The following is a 12,582-nucleotide window of genomic DNA, read 5'->3' on the forward strand; positions in this document are numbered from 1 at the left end:
TGCCATCTCACAGCTGTGAAACTACCCACATTTAAGCCAGCTGGATCCTCCTTTACTCTGCTGAAAAAATAGGGGGAAGGAGGGAGAGGGTATTATAATTCCAACTTTATAGGATTATTATGAGAAATTTGTTTAAAAGTAGGAGAAAGAAGCTGATACCTAAGAGACACTCACTGAAGGTTAGTTCCCTTCTCTTTCACCTTCAGGCAAATAGGATGTTGCTCTTCCTTCAAGGGCCAAGGGAAAGAAACCGGAAGTGGGGATATAAATAGAAATCCTCCCTAGAATCAGTTTCCCTGGCTCATTAACTCCTTCCAAACAAATCCCAAAATGAGGCTGCTACTTTCTTCTCAAAGTTTGCTACAAAACTTGCTCTCTGAGAATTTATCAGTAAGCCACTGAAACCAACTGCTTACCCTGGAGCCTACGAAGTAGAGAAATAAAAAATAATCACTATCTTTTGGAATGCATTTTCAAGCTGTCATGCACACATACTGTGCTGGGCCTGTGATCATGTTCATAGTATTACATGTGTGAATTTTTGTCTCAGAGTTATGTGCGTAAGAGAGCCAGCTATGTCCTGGTAACTACTATAGTGCAAAAGGACACATTTGGAAATTTTCTTCAGTTTAGATTACTCTTGAAGTCCAATAGGTGAAGCAATTTCCAAAATGTAGTACTGGTGAGGACATAACGGGGGACAAAAAGCAAATATCCGACCTTCTCTTCCCCTCTCTCCCACAGACCCATTAGGCAGAGATAAAGAGGCTGGAGACATTTCCACTTCCAGAAACACTGAGTGTACTGAGAAGTTAAGGAACCGAAAACACAGCCCGCAAAGTCTGTGGCATATCTTAAACATTTAATGCTTCAAAATCAATACTTTCAATGCATAAGGGTAAAATGTACGGCTGTATGTATAACTTGGATTTCTATGTAACAGGAAATTGTGAAGAAGCCCCCTGATGAGTGTGCCCCAGATCACTTTTGTTTCCGAATCCTCCCTTGGTCATACAGCATATCCTCTTGTAAGCACCTGCTTGTTGATCTGGGAGGGGCAGGGGGCGCAGGAAGCCCCAGAAGTAGGAGATGAGCGGAAGGAAGACCACTTCGGCTACATGGCCAATAGGGCGGGCCTCTTGCTGCCCACCCTTCATCTGTGCCAACCCTCTGGCTTTCCAGATCCCAAGGAGGCTGACCTAGGAGCACTTTTTGGTCTGAGATGCTCTCCTGATCCCCTGCTAGCTGGATCTGCAGGCCCCCACCCCACGTACCCAAGATCCAGCCCTCCATGGAGGATCTCCCAGGTCGGGAGAACAAATCCAACTGGCCACACTGCGCTTCCGAAGTCACTTCAGCATTTGAGCCTGGAGTCAGGGAGAGCCCAGGGGCCTGTGAAGGCAAGGCGCCTGGGAAGGGTGGCCCTGAAAGCCTGGGCCTCTGTGCCCTGGGCAGTGGCGTCCCTTGGTGCTCTGGGCCTCTCAGGGCTGCCGACTGGGGGCGCAGTGAGTCTGGGCGTCCCAGGGAACCCTGCCCAGACTTTCCAACTCCTGCGAAACTAGGTAAGGCCGAGCATCCTGTCCAGAAAACCCAGAAGGCTGGCCAGATCGAAACAGATCGTGTCCAGCCTCAGTGCCCTTTGCCCTCGAGTTCCCAGACCACAGAAAGACACAGAAAGCCAAAACGCCGGGGACGCCCGAAGTGATTCTAGGAGGTTTAACGGCGGAGGTCCCGGGTCCTCCCCAGCGCGCACGCTCTCGGGTTCCACTTGAGCATCCGCAGAGTTTGGATGCAACCACGTCCACCCCGGGGCTCGCGTGGCCCCACGGTCATTTGGGAGTGTGCGTCCGGCCCCGCGGCTTCCAGTCCCGCGGCGGGTTCAAGGCGTTGCGCCCCAGCGCGCGCGGACGGCGGGAGCGCTCGCCCCCGAGGCGGCGCGAGTCCCACTGCGCTCCCCGGGCCGGGTGGAAGGGGCCACAGTGGGCGAGGGATCGCCCGGGGGCGAGCGGCTGCGGCGCCCACGGCCCGGCCGGGGAGTGGCACGAAGCCATCCCCGCCCGGCTGCGGGCTCTGCCGGACCCCGATCGTGCGTACTGCGCTTCCTTAGAAGCGTCCTCGCCGATTTACCCAAGTCCCCAGGGCCTCTTGCCAATTCCGTCTACCAGCCGCCTGCTGCAATGGTGTTTATGAAAGTCCCTCTCTGCCTTTCTTTCCCGCTTCCCTTCCGCCCTCCTTCCCTCCCTTCCTTTCTTCCTTCGTCCTTCCCAAGTCTGGGGTGATTCGCGCTGGACGCCATTCACTCCGCCGGCGCCCCCTTCTGAGGGTGCGGCGAGCCCTCCTCCCCCACGAAAGCTCGAGTTTGCAGGTTTGAGGCGTTCAGCCTTGACCCCCCCCCCCAAAGCACCCGTAATGGTGAGGTCTCCAGTTCAGAGCCACCTCATAAGATTCCACAAGTCGGTTTTCATGGACTTCCCAGCCTGGCCAGGGAGCCCCTTGTGAAACCTCGCAGCGTTGGGTACGGTGCGCTTCCTCCCACCATAGAGAAAGTTGTGTGCTGTTGTTGTTGTTGTTGTTGTTTTAAATTGCTGACTCCTTATTCCCTGCCAAGGCAGTATGTCACCATGGCCCATCACTTGACATGACACCTTCTGCATTTTGGAGTTCAGTGCTGAAATGTGCTCTGTTGGCAGGTGGAATGTCATCCCAGCACAGCTTTTGTGAAATGCTGTTAACATACCTTTTAAATAAGGAGAAAAGGGGGGGACCCCTTCTTGATCCCTCCCAGGAGACTCTGAGCCTTCCCTGTGACTGGAGGGAACAGACTCAGTTAGTAAACCGTGTGCCTTCACTCACCTTGAGTCACCTCTCACTGAGGACTTCCCAGCTCCAGCCTTCGGCTGGGCCCAGACCCCTCCGTGGAGAGAGGACAGCAATTTTGCTTCTTTCAGTGAACTGTGAAAAGGAGAATAGCTTTTATCTGGCTGGGGCATCCTCTGTAAGTCTTGATATTCAAAAACATGATATGACAGGGAGCCAGACAGGAATCCTCCCGTTATTCCAGTGGTTACTTTCTTATGAAAACACTGGGGAACACACAAGTGTATTAACTTCGACTTTTCCCCTGCAACCTTTCAGTTGCAGGAGATGTTTCCACTACTGACTTTTAATGTTCCATTATAGCCCGCCCTCTTTTATAAGCCATAACTAACAAATTCACACTGCTACCCTGTTCTTTTTAAAGGTCACTGTTGATTTACACCCCATTTCCCTCCCACTCCCAACACACACTTACACGGACACATTGTGCCTGATCCAGTTCCATCTTGTCTTTTCATATTCTTCTGACTCATGATTTTCAGACTGATATTGGGCTGCTTATCTCCAAATACAAAATGCATTACTGAGAAAGAGGCTTCAGACAAACTGTTTAGTTTTCTACTTTGTTTTTAAAGTTTTGCAAGGAGGCCTTTAATTAGGGTCTGTGCTGACCCACACTCCCCCCCCAATCCTCTTTTTAGATGACCAGTTGTAAAACAGTCACATAATTGCAAAGGGAAAGCAGTTGAGATCAGCTTTATAAAAGGATTCATATTAGCATTTATCTTTCCTTTATTCTGAACAGTTTGTGGGGAAAAGGGAAGAATCATTTGGAGGTGGAGCAGGGGAGCAAAGATAGAGAACGCACTGAAAATTTGTTTTTAAGATAAAAGGCATTGGGGGTTGGGGTAAAAAAAAAAAAAAGATAAAAGGCATTTTTTCCAGACTATTGTCTTGCCACCAATAACAACACAGAGAGCAGAAGTTGGTGAAAGTGGATTACTGTCACCCTGGGCTTTTGGAGGCCTGGAGAGCACTGGCGTGAATTCCAATAGAAAGACAGGAACCTAGTCAGAAGGAACAACTTTCCTGCAGCGCCCCCACTGCCTGTGTCTCGGGCTCCCCATTGCCTGAGTACTGGGGGTGCACCGGAAGTTGATCCAGACCTAGCTGGGTCTAGATTGTAAGGCTCCCCCTCACCCCAGAGGAAGCATTACATGAGGTAGAATTCAGAGGGGAAAACTGGGTGGCTGCAGGGGTGGCTTGAGGGCACTTGAGCTGGTGGGGCCCACTCCCACCGCCTTCACCGTCACAGCCAATGAGTCACAGTGAGCTGTGGATGAATGACGGGGCCAGGAGAGGGCCTGGTGGGTGCTAGAGAGGAACCTCTAGCTTGGTTCACTGACCTTGGGCTTCCATCCTGGGTTTCCTTGGCAGAGGGAAGGAGATCGGGATGAAACAAGTCCTCAGTGCTCTGCTAGTCTGGCTCACAGTTGTGCTTGGCCAACCAGGGAGCCAGAGAGAAGAAAGCTCCGTATTCTTCAATCACTCTAGCTGGGGCTGCTTGTCTCCTCTCCCCACAGTGCTGTGTCTCACCACATCAGGACCAAGCAGAACTAACACTCCATTGCCTTTGCTAGTATTGAGCCTGAGTCTCGAGATTTGATAAAGGTTACTGCACCACTGATACAATTGCAGATTTTTTAAAAAGCTTCCTCCAAGAGACAGATGTTTGGACTGATTAAGAATTAAGGAAGGAAACCTGCCTGCAGCTGCACCAAGGAGTAATCTATTGGACAAATATTTTAATAAAAAATATGAAGAGATCAGCCCGACCTTGCAAGGTCTTCTGCTTTAAAAAAAATCTTTATCAAACCCCTATTCTATGGCTTCAATAAACAGAACCCATTACCTCACGGCATCTTTTGTTGGCCCCATACAAGAGAGAACAAAATGGTTATTCAGGGGAACGCTTTCGATTTTTATTGTGGGTAGCCTGCACAAAGAGCCGTGTTATTGTATTTAAAAGAACCATCTGTAGCAGAAACAATGGCATCAAATTATCTTTGAATACCCACTGAAAAAACATAAAGCTTTTTTTTTTATTCTTCTGTACGGTGGGAGGACAGAGCAGTGTTAGGATAACTGACTTTTTTGTTGTTCTCTGGGTGCATTCTTCTCGCTCCCCCTCTCTCCCCCTCACCCTCTCTCCTCTCTCTCTCTCCCTCTCCCTCTCTCTCTCTCTCTTTTAAAAAATCAGCCATTTGGGGTTTTAAGCCATAAACGATTTTTCTTGTTGCAGGGGATCGTAGTGGCAAAGCTAGGCTAGGTCTTGGAGGCTGCTGCAAGGCGACGCGGGTGAAGGCAGGCGGCCGATGGGGAGAGGAAAAGCCGAAATGGATTCGCGGTGACTTGGATGGAGGCTGAGGGGAACTGCGCGCTCCTCCAACTCGTTCTGTCCGGTGAGAAGTGATCGAGCTTGGGCTGACAAGCGGCTCAGGAAGCCCTCACGTTCTGAGCTTTTTTACCTGCCAATCAAACTGCTACAAGACAACACCCTGATCTGGCACGGACATGTAAGTAGCTCGCAACCCAACTTTGACATTCCCTGTAGCTCACTCCCCCCCCCCTTCTCCCTCTCATTCTGGGATTTTTTTTTTTTTCTTTTTGACCTTTACTAGATCTGAAAATACATCCTGCGTGGCAGTCATTTAACACAGGCAGGTTTAAGCCTGAAAGCGTTAACTTTTGGAATTAAACGCTAATTGAAATTTGTTTTTTAAAATGCAGAGTTGAAACGACGTGATTTTATCCCCCCAGTACAATTTTAGTCCTGAATATAATCAGTTGCCTTGCAAGGATGAATGTGTTTGCTTTTTTTCTATGAAAATGAAGAAATAGATTCGTGAGCCCACAGAAATAACCCCAACCATGATAAAACACGAAAAAAAAAAAAATCCAGGCTTCCATCTTTTAAAAAAAGAACAAAATATATTAAATTCTGGTATTTTGCTCCTACAAAAAGAGCCTTCTGCAGACCAGGGTGACTGGGGTTGGAAGGAGCTCCGGTCTGACCCGGAGCACCCGGGCCGGGGCTTCCTGAACCTGCGTCTTCCCGCGTGGGTGGCGTCTGGAGGTGGGAGGGGGCTTGCGAAAGAGGGGAAGGGGCCGTGGCGAAGTCTGGTTGTTCAGGAGAGACTGACGGACAAGGGCAGTGGAAACGCAAGGGGGCAGGATACGCAGGAAATATATACCTGGGAGAGGGATTGCGGAGCGCGGCCGAGCCGGGAGCTGGGCGGGCTTGGGAGGGAAGTCGTGCGAGGGGCGATTGGGGGGCTTGCTCTCTGGCGCCCTCTGATGGCAGCTCGAGCAGTGTTTCACTTTCGCAGTTCTGTGCTGGCGGAGGCAGCTGGGTTTTTGTTGTTACTGCTGGATTTTTTTTTTCCCCCTTCACAGACCTAAAAAACAAAACAAAAACTAGAGAATATTAGCAAATTGACTATTTTCAATCCAGAAACTTATACATATGCCTTCAAACCCTCTGTTGTCTCCTCGAACATCCCTTCCTGTCCCAAATTCTTGTTAGACTAATAGGGGAGGAGAGGTTCCCTGCAAATTGAGTTACGAAGGGGCCCACGCCCCATTAGGAACTCAGGGCCAGGATTTCGATTCCTACCTGAACCGCGTTCCGACTCTTGGAATACCCTGGAGAGGTGCGAGGGATGGAGTGGGAAGAGGTGATCTGGAAATGCTCATTAGAATACAATGTGAAAGGAGCTCTCGGGAAGCTCAGGAACTGCTACGTGCGGTGGTCAGGGGACTCTCCTTCCCGCCTCCTTTTTTTTTTTTTTTTTTCACTTCTTTCTCTTTTTCCCCCCATCTTCTTTCTTTTCCTCTTTTTTTTTTTTTTTTTTCCTTTTTAAAAATTTGGTAGATAAAGGTTAATCTTGGACTGAATGATAGAGCTCTGATTGACAGGAGCGAAGGTGTCGAGGGCAGGTCGCGCTGTCTTATTTACAGCGCACTGCTTGCTTAGAGTCTTTGTTAGGACTGGAAAGCTAATTTAGTGCTGATCAAAAGCACCACGGAGTTAAAGGACTGGTAATGACTGCTAATTTCATTTCAGCCTCATGCAACCCCAACTGCTGTAATTAAAGACACGCTATTTAAATACAGGTGAAGGGTTTTTTTGGTTTTGTTTTGTTTTTTTAGGTTGGGATGGGGTGGATGGATTACAGTTTTACCTAGATTTCTTATATTTGGGTGTTATGTACTCTGACAGCAGATTTTTAAAATTATTATTATTTACAGCTGTTTCTTGTTATTTGTACCTGGCTTGGCAGAATCAGCAGTACGAAATGTGTCAACACACACACACATACACACACACAAAGACCCTCTAAAGAAAGTAAGGGGAAGGATGCAGAGGAGAAACTATGTAGCAGATTTAAATATTTGGGTCTCTTTTTCCCCCTTGGACTAATAGAAGGGCCTTCAATATAACTAAAAGTATTTGAAACTTGGGGCAGGGTGAACAGGCGAGAGGGCTCAGCGTCTGCTTTTCAAGTACTTCTAAAAAGATCATGTGAACAGATGGAAAAATATATTTTTAATTAAATAATTTCCCCCACACTAGAGCTTGCGGCATTGGTTCAGAAACCTTGTAATTTCTCAACCGATAGGAGTTTCTTTATGAGCACATCAAAGGATAAAAAGCTCTCCATTTTCGTAGTTGGTTAAAATTGATAACCACCCCCTCTCCACACACGCACACACACACACACACAACCCCAAAAAAGAGTTTAGCCTTTAATCTCTTTTTATCCACAGAGACTACAGCTCTGTACTCGACCCCGTGAGCCGCTCTCGCCTTCCGGGGCTGGAACCCGGCTCAGATGTGCAGTGGCGCGGAGCCGCCGCGCAGGCTCGTGCCTAGCGCCCCCTGTTGGACACAGTGGGCGCTGCGCAGCGCCAGGCCTGGAAATCGCTAGAACCTGGCTCTGGGGTGAGAGAAAACTCTTTATGATCCTCCAAAAAGGAAATCGGGTGCGGAAACAAGTTTTTATATCCTTAGAAGACATTGTAATTCAATAAAAAACTTTTTAAAAAGGAGATAATACACTTTTAGTTCAACAAAAAATAACTGGTTCCACTGGCTCAGTTCCCAGCCTTGCCCCACCCCCGTTCGGTTTTGGGGGTTCCCTGCAAAGGTCCTGCGGCCCTAAAACAGGCAGAGATGTGATGAGAAACAAAACAGCGGGAAACCGCTCCCGTGGCCTCTGAGAACCAAACAAAAGCTACTTTTCCCGTTTTTCTCGCATTCCCAAAGAAAGAAAGGGAAAAAAAGAGGAAAAGAAAAGAGAGAGAGAGAGAGAGAGAGAGAGAGAGAGAGAGAGAGAGAGAAAGGGGAGATGCACCCTGGCTATTCTGACATTTGTCAGCAATGTTCTGTGCACTCGCAGGGATCCCGAAGTGCTGTGAAAGGAGCCTCTAAGTAAACCAAGTAACTTGTTTCTATTTATGGGGTTATTTCCAGAGGGCAGTATCAACCCAGCCTCTTCTTTAAATGCTTCCCATCCCCCGAACCAGTCTTGACCCAACTTTTCTTTTCCTGCCAAGCGGCAAAATCCCAGATGCTGTCTGCCTAACAAGTTCTTGACATCTCGGCTTTCTGACATCTCGGCTTTTGTCTCAGCCTGCAACCTCAGGGAAGGCACACCAGTGGCCAGAGTGCTGAAACTATCCTAGGGGCAGGGTAGTATTTTTTACACTTCCAAAAGCTACCTGTCTGCATAAGAAAGAGCTCTGGGCAGCAGAAAGCCAAGGATCTTTTGAATCATTTCAGGAAAAAAAAAAAAAAAAAAACACTTTAGTGAAACATCCTCTAAAACAGTGAGTTTGTTTAGTTGCTTAAAATCAAACAAATACTTTTTGTAATGAATGAAGTGGTTGAGTTCCAGCTTCAGGGATGTGCTTAGGAGTTTAACTTTTAACCTGGGAGGTTTAGGGCTTTTTTTTTTTTTTTAAGTTTCCCTATTGATGGAAACTAGCTAAATTTTTCCTAACAGAATGGCCTTTAAAAACAGGCACCACTGTGGCTATGAAAGCTGCCAGTCTTCCTCGAGTGTGTTCCTCCACCTCCCCTAATTAGCTGCCCGAGGCTGTCTTTTTAGGGGAACCGCTGTGCCAGGGAAGAGACACCTGCTCTCTGATTCCAGAATCGGATCTCGGCTTGAGTTTTGAATAAGTGGGTTCAGAAGCAATGTTAGGGAAGGAATCCAGCTTGTGATAAATCTCTACCCAGAATTCTATCGAAATGACAGGCAAGCAGGATTCCCTGCCACAGCTGCCCTCCCTCTGCCTAGCGACAAGGCCAGTGCCCTAGGAAGCAGCGAGTCGGGCAGCAGAGCCCGAGGCAGCTGAGGGCCTGGGAAAGCGGGTGGACAGCGGAGGTCTCAGGGCTTCTGCGGGAAGGGAGGGTCTGTGCCTGCTGTGTAAGGTGATGGAAAGTCTGCGGTGGCAGAGGCCCTGCGAGTGCAATCCAGATCCCTTCTCCAGCTCCTGGGGGAAGGTTTGGGCAAGGCTGGAGGGAGGAGTCGCTCCTGGCTGCAGTCCCCAACTTTCCAAGGCCCTTACAGCAAAGCACAGTCCCTGGTTGAGGAAAGAGGCCCGAACAAGTGGGTGGCCCAGGCCACCCAGGCCTCCTGGTGCAGTTATTTCAGAGGTCCCGAGCCACCGGCCCCTGCCCAAATCTCAGGCGCCAGCAGGAAGAAAGCCCTGCATCCCTGGGGGCCGGGGCAGGGACGACGGGATGACTGCTAAGGAGCCGGCGAAGCTGCGGCGCTGGCCGCCAGGCCCTGGGGTGCAGGGCGCCAGGCCCGGGGGTGCAGGGCGGGCGCTTGGGGTCTCCGTTCTCAGGTCCAGGCCTGAGGCCACGGCCTTGGCCAGGCGATCTGCTTTGTAAAGAGCCGGCCTTGCCCGCTTCGGGGGTGGGTGGGCAACCCAGCTCAGGCCCCTGGGTCGGTGCCAAGTCCTCAGCCCCTTCTCCCCTCGCCCCTCAGCACTCTCCGGTGACCCCCAGCAGTGACCTGCATGGAAAGCCCCAGCAGGAGCCCTTTGGCGCTTGGTGCGCCCCTTTGCAGGTGGATAAAAATGACCCATGATTAGTTCCAAGATTCAAGGAGATGAGCCCTGGTGTATCAAGCCTACCCTTTCAGTTCGCTTTTAAACTCTGGAAAACCTTTCATTCTGGTGAGCCATCCCTAAGACAAAGGCACCAGGGAGAAGGCCCCGCCTGGCTTGGAGGAGCTGAGGGGTGCACAGAGCTCCCCTCAGAGCTCAGCTCAGCGCTGCCAGTCCGAGTGGGGCGCTGGAGGGTGCTGAAACCACAAGTCCAACTTGACACCCCTGGGCCCGCGGCCTTGTCAGTAATCTGTGAACTCTGTGCCGAGATTGTCAGCGGAGATAAAACAGTTCCTGAAGGACTCATTACAGCCTATCTTGTCAGTGATCTCCAAATTAAGAGGGGGCTGTGGGGTGTAGGGTGAGAGGGAGAAGAAGTGGGAGAGCCAACAAAAAGCCCCGCAGGGTGGGGAGGAAGGTAAAAGTCAGAACCCCAGCTCGGAAGGTGCCTTTAAAGATTATCGGGCCAGTGATCTGAGAGCTCCTTTTTTGGGCTGGGCTTGGGAAGCCCAACTCCACCTGAGCCACCCTAGAATTGGGGCGCTAGGGGGCAGGCAGAAGTGGTTTATTTTGAGGCTGGAAGAGCTTTTGGAAGAGGGCTCCAGATGTCAATGGGATGCCCCAAGGATGCTGGCCTGCCCGGGGCTTTGAGGAAAAGTGGTCACGCAGTTTCACGTAGGGCTACTGGTGATGGTAACGTGCTTACTTTTGCCAGTAATTCACTTCACTTTCTGTTCATGCCACAGGTGAAGGCTTTCTTCCTGTTCCTGTGATAGGACTCCTGCCCTTCCCATGTTAACCATACTTCCTTTCTCTCCCCAACTTGTGTTTTGGGGATGCCAAATACCTCAGCCTTCTGAGATGCTTTGGCGTGTGTGGTTTTAATTCCAATTCTCCTTTTGAAAAGGGAGCTTTTTGCAACACAGGAACAGTATGTTCTGTGAGATGTGCAAAAGAAAGAAGACTGAATTCCAGGTGGACACCTTGGAAGGGTCCAGACCAAAGCAAAGAGGTCCTCTCTGCTTGTAGCTGGCTGCCGAAGCCCGTGTGTCCCCCAACCCATGCTGGGGTGTCACTTAATAAGGCCCTGAGAAACTTTAAGGAAGACTTAGGTTTGTTTTTCCCACAAAAGTTATACTCACAACTACCTGAAATAATCAGTAATCTTTCCCCAGAAATTAGGGTAACAACCTAACCTTTGGAAAATCTGAATTCCCAAGAAGTCCTGTAGCAGTGGTATGGTCAATTGCAGAAGCTGGTGTGGTCAGAGATGCAGTTAGACTTCCAAGTAGTGATTTAGAGGTGCAAAAAGATTCAGAGGGATCTGAGGGGCCACCCGGAGCTCTTGTGATCTGTTTGCCTTTAAAAAAAAAAATCATCCGCTCCTAACTTTTAAAATCAAAATCATATGTTCATAGTACAACTGAAGGCCAGTGGCAGAGGCTCTTCTAGTTTGTCTTTTTGAATTTCTATTTTAACATAATTTGATCATTTAGTGGGCAAATTGCATTTTCCCCTGGACAACAGCTGCAGTGCAGAAACACAATCTTATGTTAAAATTGCTTGATAATTCAGAAATGAAATTGTCAAGTATGAATTGCTTTTTCCAGAAAAACAGTTGAGCTGAAATATATGAAGGCTACACAAATACATGTGACCCTGTAAGTAACGTGATGGTTTGTGATACCCAGCCTGGAAGTCCTGTACAAGCAGTTATGTTACTTTTGCTGCTGTTATTTGAAGGGGAATAGATTCAGTTTTATAACTGTTGAGTTCTTTTAAAAATGTATTTATTTCATCAGTGAGAATCAGAAGAAAGAGACTGAGTGGAACAGTGAGCTTAAGGCAAAGCTGCTCTGCATTCCTAAGGTTTCAAGGGTCCTTACAGCTCTTGAGTGAAATTATTTGGCGAAATTGGGCCTAGACTAAAACAGCGTTTGTTATCCCCTTGTTCATTTGTGATGTGTAACCCCACTTCTGGAAATTAAAGGCAAGGCGCTGAGAGACATACAAGAGGAAAAAAATATGATTAAGCAATTTTAAATTGCCAACCTACCATGCGTCCATCTGCATATCTGAGTCTCAGGAAATACAAAGGGGTGGAAGCATACATTTTTTCTTTGTGACATCTAGAAACATGTATGATAGTTCCTATCAGCAATCATTCACACTTCAAAAACCTGACAAAGTTTGCCTCGCAGGAAAATAGGAGGAAGCCTATAAGTGAAAGAATTTCTGTTGTTTAATAAGTTTAATTCACAGAAATTAAGGACTTCCAGTAACAGACCCTTCACAGTCTGAAGGAAATGATGTTTGACAGTGGGACAATTTATTATTCAATTTTCCTTTCTTACTTTCCATATTCTAACTTTTTCCAGTGTGTTCCTTGCTGGTAAATTTTGGAAAGTATTTAATGCTTTTGTAGGAGGAAAAAACCCTCTAATGCCTTCATTTCTTCTTCCCCTTCATTTATCTGTATTTATTTCGTCAGTCCTGAGAGACTGAGCTGTGCAAGTCTTGTGACATCCCCCAGCTTGGCACGACTGAGGACTTTGGTGACTTGGAGAAGGCAGTATTTTAAAA

General features: G+C 48.5%; 1 long non-coding RNA gene across 17 annotated transcripts in view; it reads left to right on the top strand.

Annotated features, from left to right (window-relative positions):
• Positions 1-4,470: 4,470 nt before the first annotated feature.
• Positions 4,471-12,582, top strand: part of LOC101788606 (uncharacterized) — a 47,873-nt gene continuing 39,761 nt past the window's right edge. For 2 of the 17 annotated variants that reach the window (XR_010040017.1, XR_010040018.1), the window contains exon 1: positions 4,935-5,393. This is a non-coding gene — a long non-coding RNA (uncharacterized LOC101788606). Of the gene's footprint in view, positions 4,489-4,643; positions 4,662-4,712; positions 5,394-12,582 lie in introns of those variants that run through there. The other 15 variants (XR_010040013.1, XR_010040012.1, XR_010040007.1 and 12 more) reach the window with 15 other exon arrangements.

This window comes from Cavia porcellus, unplaced genomic scaffold (assembly GCF_034190915.1).
Source record: "Cavia porcellus strain 051 isolate PalLab524CR breed Dunkin Hartley unplaced genomic scaffold, mCavPor4.1 scaffold_17, whole genome shotgun sequence".
In the NCBI taxonomy this organism is placed as follows: domain Eukaryota; kingdom Metazoa; phylum Chordata; class Mammalia; order Rodentia; family Caviidae; genus Cavia; species Cavia porcellus.